General features: G+C 42.7%; 1 pseudogene across 1 annotated transcript; it reads right to left on the bottom strand.

Annotated features, from left to right (window-relative positions):
- Nucleotides 1–1,991: 1,991 nt before the first annotated feature.
- LOC308426266 (small ribosomal subunit protein uS13-like) lies at nt 1,992–2,443 on the bottom strand (annotated as a pseudogene). Its single transcript has one exon. The product of its transcript is annotated as a small ribosomal subunit protein uS13-like (transcript).
- Between the last annotated feature and the right edge of the window lie 5,161 nt (nt 2,444–7,604).

Below are 7,604 nucleotides of genomic sequence, written 5' to 3'. Positions count from 1 at the left end.
CTGTTCAGTTTCTATGAATTTGTAGGCTTTCTGTTGTTATCGAAGTCCAGCTTTATTAGTGTGATAGGATACAAGGGATTATTTCAGTTTTCTTGTATCTACTGAGACTTGCTTTGTGACAGAGTATGTGGACAATTCTGGAGAATGTTCCATGAGGTACTGAGAAAAAGGTATATTTTGTGTTTGGGTGAAATGTTTATGGATAACTGTCAGCTCCATTATTTCTGTTTACTTTTTGTCTAGATGACCTGTCTATTGGTGAGAGTTGGGTACTGAAGACTCACACTGTCATCGTGTGAGAGTCAATTGTGATTTAAGCTATAGTAGTGCTTCTTTTACAGATGTGGTGCCCTTGCATTTGGGGCATAGATGTTAAGACTTGAAACTGTCATCTTGGTGGATTTTTCTTTTGATGAGTATGAAATGTCCTTTCTTATCTTTTAAAATTAATTTTGGTTGGAAATCTATTTTTTTAGATATTAAAGTGGCTACACCAGCTTGCTTTTGGGGGAATTTGTTTGGAATTTTTTTCCAACCTTTTACTTGGAGGTAATGTGTATCTTTGATGGTGAGGTGTGATTCTTATATGTAGCAGACGGATGGTTTCTGTTTTCTATTCCATTCTGTTAGTCTGTGTCTTTTTATTGGTAAATAAAGTCCATTGATATTGAAAGATATAAAATACCAATGACTATTAATTTCCTGCTATTTTGGTGGTGCTGGTGGTGGTAGTGATGTGTGTGTATGTGTGTGTATGTGTGTGTATGTGTATGTGTGTATATGTGTGTGTTTCCCTTCTTTGGGTTTTGCTGTAAGAGATTATTTATTGTCTCTAGTGGTTGTACTGGCTGGTTTTGTGTCAACTTGACACAACCTGAAGTTACCACAAAGAAAGAAGCCCCAGTTGAGGAAATGCCTCCCTGAGATCCATCCGTAAGGCATTTTTTTTTTCAACTAGTGATCAAGAGGGGAAGGGCCCAGCCCATTGTGGGTGGTGCCATCCCTGGGCTGGTAGGACTGGGTTCTATAAGAAAGCAGGCTGAGCAAGCCAGGGGAAGCAAGCCAGTAATTGACATCCCTCCATGGCCTCTGCATCAGCTCCTGCTTCCTGACCTGCTTGAGTTCCAGTCCTGACTTCCTTTGGTGATGAACAGCAATATGGAAGTGTAAGCTGAATAAACCTTTTCCTCTCCAACTTGCTTCTTGGTCATGATGCTTTGTGCAGGAATAGAAACCCTGACTAAGACAGTGGTTGTGAATGTAGTTAACCTCCTTGGATTGGAATTTTCCTTCTAGTACCTTCTATGGTGCTGGATTTGTAGATTAATGTTGCTGGGAATTGAACTCAGGACCAGGGTGAGTACCAGGACAACCAGAGCTGTTACATAAAGAAACCCTGTCTTAAAAAGAAAGAAAGAAAGAAAGAAAGAAAGGAAGGAAGGAAGGAAGGAAGGAAGGAAGGAAGGAAAGAAGGCTGGAGAGATGGCTCAGCAGTTAAGAGCACTGCCTGCTTTTCCAGAGGTCCTGAACTCACAGTGATCTACCTTCCTTTGCCTCTTGATTACTAGGCTTAAAGCCATGTATCACTTTACCCAGCTGGATTGTATTATTTGTTTGAGATAATAATAACAAATAATAATAATAACCCAAGCTCTTCTCAAACTCTTTATGTAGCTAAGTATGACCTTAAACTCCTGGCCCTCCTACCTCTACCTTACAAGTTCTGGTATTACAGGCATGACCCACCATGCCCAGGTTCAATTACATGGACTTTTTATAGAAACAGAACAAAGAAAAGCATAAATAAATGTATTTATCTAGTACACCAGTCGGGGCATCAGGATTATAGCAAGGAGGACAAATAGAATTCTTCAGTAGGTTTCAGGTGCTTCCAAATGACATTCTTAGCTGGCCAGTAGGTCCCTTCAATTTTATTTTATTTTATTTTTTTAGGTATATAAACTATTTATTAACAGCAAAAGCCCAGAGATTCATTTCTTCTTGGATACACCCACAGTACGGCCCCTGTGGCCAGAGGTCTTGGTGTGCTGACCGCAAACACAAAGGCCCCAGAAGTGGCTCAGCCCCCTATGGGCTTGAATTTTCTTCAGGCGCTCCAGGTCCTCACGCAGTTTGTTGTCTAGATCATTGGCTAGAACCTAGCTGTATTTTCCATCCTTCACATCCTTCTGCCTGTTCAAGAACCAGTCTGGGATCTTGCACTGTCGTGGGTTCTGCATGATGGTGATTACACGCTCTACCTCATCCTCGGTGAGTTCTCCAGCCCTCTTGGTGAGGTCAATGTCTGCTTTCCTCAACACCACATGAACACAGCTCCGCCCCACACCCTTAATGGCAGTGATGGTGAAGGCTATTTTCCGCCGATGTTGATGTTCAGTACTCGCAAGATGTGCTGGAACTTCTCAGGGATCACTAGAGACATGGTGGCGTGTAGGCCTCCTGTGGAAGCATCCCCTCAATTTTAAAGCTAAGTTAACATATTACAAAGATTTTGATAGTCTAAAGCAGTATTTTCCGGCCTGTGGGTTTCCACCCCTTTGAACAACCCTTTCACAGGGGTCAAGTAAAACTGGGTGGTAGCATTAGGAAGGTTGAAAACCACTGCTTTAAAGGATGGTAAGTCTGATATAGAAATGGTAGTAAATTACTATTAAAGAAATAAAGGGATACCCCAAGAATACGTTGGCTCTGGATCTGTTACATTCCAACTCCCTGCAATTAACACATTCTAATCAGTTTGCAGAGTCTTCAACACAAGCAACAGTTCATAGAAAGTTCTAACAACTTGATTTTTTTTTTTTTCCTTTCCAAAGTTAGTCTCAGGACCAGGCTCCCCAGTCAGCAGTGGCTCAGGTATTTGTCGTGTGACAGGCCTTGCATTCCATCTCCAGTTCTGTCATCACCTTTGGTCTGCTTCTGCCTGGTGCCCACCCCTCCCCTTTCTTCCACATGGGCTCTTTCAGTCTGACAATGAAGACAGCTGCTACACTGGGGGTAAGACTCCCAGTCTGCACCGTGGCTATCATGTCCCAGCCTCCCACTTAATTGCTGCCCTAACTCCTGTTTCATACTAACCTGTGTGTAAAACATTGTCAGGTTCCAAAGAAACTCAGCGCAAATGGCTAACTAGGTGCCTATTTAACATACCAAAGTACAAGTTGGCCTCCTGGTATCTGTTCCTGAGCCCTGGTTCCTCCCATCACTTCTCACTCCTGTCCCTTAACCTTAACCTCGAAAGCCCAGGAGCTTAGCTTACGTTCTCCCAGCTTCCAAATCCTATAGAATCCTATAAAAACCTGCCATTTCAGCCGTCAGCTCTGTCTTCTTAATCATCTTGGTCCTCTGCTCTTTGCTCCTGGACTCCTCTCTTGCTCTCCTCTTCCTTTAGCTCTCCCTATTTCTCTCCTCTCGTGTCCTGGCCTTCTCTTCTGGTCTTCGGTCTGGACTCTTCCAGATGCCTTTGGCTGTTTTCTCCTGTTATTTTAGTAACTAAATTCCATCTGTTCAATCTTACCATTGAAGACTCAGGAGCCAGATACTGGGGTGGAAACCTGCTAGCTCAGAGAGGCAGAGAAAGCACCCAGCTGACCTTTCTCTTCCACCAAGGTCCCAGAAGGAAAAAGCTCCTTCTCCCCACTGTCTTAGGCACCCTTGTACTCAGTGTCCCTCCTTTCTGATTACATGTGCTCAGTCAGCTGGTTGCTTGCTCTGTCTCTTGACCTAGAGTTGACTTTATTTAGCTCTTGGGTTAAAGCTGTGTGCTAGGTCTGAGCCATATTTTTCTAGTTCACAATCTAGGGGTTCACAATATGATCAAATATTCTGCAGCATTCTCCCTCATATCTACAATAAAAACCTTGTCAACCATACCTAGGAACAGTCATGTCCTCATTTTCATTCAAGTACCGGGATCACAGGACTGTGACTAGAACCAGATCCATGACTATTTAAGTCACAGTGCTCATAGGCTATAATTTACAGTAAAGTATAAAGATTAAGCAAATTTAAAAGGCAAAAGTTTAACAATGAAGTAAAAACATGGTTTACTCATTTCTCTTACCTAAAGTGTTTCCTTTTCTAAACAAAATTGAAGTGTGGTTTTATGAGGTTTAGATTTAAGGATCACAGGAATTTTAAATAGTAAAACTCAAGGTTGCAAACATCTGGGCCCTGACTAAGCATGTCTATTGTTTTCAACAACCCTCCTTTCAGGAGGTCTTAGGGAAGCACACATTCCCTCTCCAGGCAATCTAGCCATTATCAGTTCTGGTCAAGTTTCTTGACCTTTGGTCAGCAGGAAAAGTAAACTAGATCCCAGAGTGAACGTTTTTTCCCTTCCTTTGTCTCCCTGATCAACAGTTCTTACCTAGGGCCACACAGCTATATCCTACAATAAAACAGAATTAAAAAACAACAGAAAAGAAGGCAGGATAATCAAAAAGGAGCCAACCATAGTGGTGCACAACTGTAATCGGAAACAGAGGAAGCTGAGGTAGAAGGATTATCAGTTTGAGGCCCCCACCTTGAAAACAAACTGAAATCTGAAGCACAAATGACCCAGCAAGATGGTGCTTGCTTGCCTAAGCCTGAGGACCTGTGTTTTATCACATTAGGAAAGAGAAAATGACTCCTGAAAGCTGTTTTCTGACCACCACATGTTCATGCTGCCTCCTAATAAATACAGAAATCGATAATTGTAAAAAAAAAAAAAAAAAAAGATCAAAAGTCAAACCAGGAAGAACTGAGCTAAGCAAGAGATAGAAGAGTCGGTACTTGGAGTGATGCAAGAAAGGACTGTAAAACCAAGTAACACAGAAGGCAGAAAAGCCAAGGACTTCCATACAACTAACATTGGTTTCTTTTGGAAGTCTTGAATGTTTCCTAAACCACAGGCAAGGAAGGTACCTGTTTTGTTAAATGGAAGAAGGGCAAAAAAATAATCTGGGGCTGGAGCGATGGCTCAATGGTTAAGAACACTGACTGCTCTTCTAGAGATCTTGAGTTCAATTCCCAGCAACCACATGGCAGCTCATAATCATCTATAATGGGATCTGATGTCTCCTTCTGGTGTGTCTGAGGACAGCTACAGTGTACTCACATGTATAAAATAAATAAATAAATCGTTTTCTAAGAAAAGAAAAATAATCTGAATAAATTTAGAATTCAGCATATGCTGCCTATGTGGTTCTAAAGTGAGGACACACACACACACCTGTTCTGTGTTACTTCAGAAACTGCAGGGCTAAGGAAGTTATGTAAACAGCAAGGCGGAGGAAGTGACTAACTAATCTGGCTGTGGGATCTCAGAGTAAATAATTCAGTTCATTTCTGTATTCCAGAACAGAAACAAACAGCAGGAGGTCGTGGGTGCTGGCTCTAGGCTTCTCAGAAGGCCAGGACTAAATCCATTCTAGATGTGAGGAATGGAAACAGATAAAGGGTAGAGACAGACAGGAAGAGGTTCTAAGCCAGGCATGGCGACCACTACATCACCTGGTTCTTTTCTTTGTCCCCTCTCTCCCTCTCTTTCTCCCCCTGCCCCCCTTCCTCTCCCTTTCTTCTTCTTCTCCTCCCCCTTTTCCTTCTATTTGAAACAAGTCTTGGTATGCAGCCTGGGTCTTGCTGTTACTATATAGACCAGGTTGCCCTAAAACTTGTGGCAATCCTCTTGCCTTAGCTTTCCAAACACAGGATCTGCTACCCTGCTTTTCCCGGGTTTTGTCTGAGTCATCTGAAGACTCCTATTCACACCCTGGCTTCAGTCCAGTTTCACCAGCCGCTTCAGTATGGAAGATCTGTTACACAGATTTGGCTGACTCCAGAGTTAGAGAAAGGGCCCACACAGTTTGAGGAAGGATGATTTGGGGGTCCTACCGTACCACAGGGAAAGCTACACCTCCAGAGTTCCCTCTGCCCGAATGGAGCTGCCCTGGTACCTCACCTCACAGTGCTCCCATGGGAAGGAAGAGCCTCAGTTTGGGGCAGAAAACCTCCAGGATCTTAGCCTAGAAATGGGAAGCTGTAAAGTTTAGACATCAAAATTTAGAGACTTACATTTGGTGTGCGTTCATTCATTCATTCAAGACGGAGTCTCATTAGACAGCCTGGTGTCCTGGAACTCACTATGTAGAACAGGGTGGCCTCAACTCAGAGATCACCTTCTGCCTTCCAAGTGCTGGGCCTAAAGGCATGTGACACTGTGCCAGGCCAAACTCGGTATTTTAGTATTTATAAAAGCAAACTTCACTTAAGTGGCATGTCCAAGACTCAAGTCCAAGTAATTCTGTATGATTTAAGTCGATGTTTGGAAACCCCATTCTCTAACTTTTCTGCTCATTGTTAGTCTTGATTTCTTTTTTTCAGCTTCTTTCTGCATTTTATTGCAATCAATTAAAAATATTTGCCAAAGGATTTCTTCCTAGTCTACTGCTGTAGTAGACAAACAGCTCTTTTGAAGATTTAAGTTGGGGCTGCAGAGATGGCTCAGCAGGAAGAACATTTCCTTACAGAAGATCTTCGCCTTATAGAAGATCTGAGTTTGGTTCTCAGCATCCATACTGGGCAGCTCTCAAGCAATTAACTCCAGTTCCAGGGGATCTGACATCCTCTCCTATCCTCCGAAGGTATGCACATGCTCATATAAACATATCCCTACACAGACAGATACATATGTATTCATAAGTGAAGGTAAAATAAATCTTTAATGGGCCAGACGATTCTAGGAAAACAATAATAATCTCATTATAACAAACAGCCGGTGAGCTGTAAACATGTGCTAAGTACGCTTCTGCGTCTTTTTGTTTTGTAAGATATGTGTGAGTGTGTTGGTTTTGGTTTATTTGGCTTGTTTTGTTTGGAGGTTTTTCAAAACAAGGTTTCTCTGTATAGCCCTGACTGTCCTAGAACTCTATCTGTGGACCAGGCTGACCTTGAACTCAAGAGATCTGCCTGCCTCTGCCTCTTGAGTAATGGGATTAAAGACATGGGCTACCAGGCCCAGGGTGTGTTTGTGTGTGTGTTTCTGTGTGAGTGCACACATGTGCATTCCATGGCACTCACATGATCGGAGAACAGCTTGCCAGAGTCAGTTCCCTTCTTCCATCCTGGTCGAACTTGGGTCCCTGTCCTGGCAGAACATGTCTTTATCTGCAGAGTCACCTCACCTTCTGTCTTAGTTACTTTTATATTGTTGGGACAAAACACTACAGCCAAAGTAACTTAATAAGAAATTGTTCAATTGTCTTCTGGTTTCAGAGGCTTGGAGTCCATAGTGGAGAAGCAAAGGCATAATGGTAGCAACAGCTGAGAGCTCACATCTTGATCTGAAAGTAGGAGCAGAGACAAAGAAACACTGAAAATGGAGACTCTTCTGAAACACTAGCCCATTCCCATTGACACACCTCCTCCAACAAGGCCATACCTCCTAATCCTTCCCAAACAATTCCACTTCAAACATGGGGTCTTGGGGAGTCACTTGCCTGTGTGTGGGGAGTCATTCTCCTTCAAACCACTACCACATCTGCTGTACATGGTCTCTTAAAAACTGATTTAGTATATGTGTATTTATGTATGTGGATGCACAC

Source organism: Micromys minutus (genome assembly GCF_963924665.1).
Source record: "Micromys minutus genome assembly, chromosome: 1".
NCBI lineage: Eukaryota > Metazoa > Chordata > Mammalia > Rodentia > Muridae > Micromys > Micromys minutus.
The sequence above is the reverse complement of the archived record's forward strand: the minus strand, read 5'-3'. Positions and strand labels throughout refer to the sequence as shown.